This window comes from Triticum dicoccoides, chromosome 5B, assembly GCF_002162155.2.
Source record: "Triticum dicoccoides isolate Atlit2015 ecotype Zavitan chromosome 5B, WEW_v2.0, whole genome shotgun sequence".
In the NCBI taxonomy this organism is placed as follows: Eukaryota; Viridiplantae; Streptophyta; class Magnoliopsida; order Poales; family Poaceae; genus Triticum; species Triticum dicoccoides.
Genome location: NC_041389.1, coordinates 705,386,289 through 705,387,246, shown reverse-complemented (window position 1 = coordinate 705,387,246; position 958 = coordinate 705,386,289).

Sequence of the window (958 nt, the reverse complement as noted above, 5' to 3'; positions counted from 1 at the left end):
ATTAGTTCCGGTTCGTGCCACAAACCGGGACTAAAAGGGAGGAGCTTTAGTCGCGGTTGGCCTGGCCAACCGCGACTAAAGGCCTTTGGGCACCTTTAGTCCCGGTTGGCCTGGCCAACCGCGACTAAAGCCCGCGAGCGCCCTGGGCCCAGGCGTTGGCCTGGCCAACCGCGACTAAAGCCCGCGAGCGCCCTGGGCCCAGGCATTTGGTCGCGGTTCATCTGCCGAACCGCGACTAAAGACTTCATTAGTCGCGGTTCCTACAGTTTCGCGACTAATGGGGCTGGACGGAAGCCTCTTTTTCTACCAGTGCTCCCACTAGCATCGATGACCACGAAATTCCATGCACATTGAGAGCACACATGACATGAGAAAACCACCAGGTGCTAGTGACAAAGGACATGAGTAACTAACCAACGCTTTTGAAACCATGCCATTTACTCCCTCCCTCCATTTGTAAATATAAGTCTTTTCAGAAATTTCATTAATGATTACACATGTGGATGTATATAGTCATATTTTAGAGTGTAGATTCACTCATTTTGCTTCATATGTACTCCCTCCGTTCGGAATTACTTGTCGCAGAAATGGATGTATTTAGACGTATTTTAGTTCTAGGTACATCCATTTTCAAGACAAGTAATTCCGAACGGAGGGAGTAGTTCATATTAAAATCTTTGAAAAGATTAACAGAGGGAGTACTAACTAAATTACTCACCGTTCTTGATCAAGAAGCTCTTTTGGAACTTGGCTGGGAACAGGGCGAGAGACTTGATGCCCTCGTCATCTGTGACCTAGCATCAGCACAAGCACGGTAGCAGAGTGAGAGCCAATTTTAAGTGAGGGGAAGGGACTCTTTTGTACTCCTATATGATCCCTGGAGGTCCACTAACATCTCCCCCTTCCCCCAACACTTATTTCGTGGCCTGAGCCCCTCCAATCACGCCAACGAATCTCC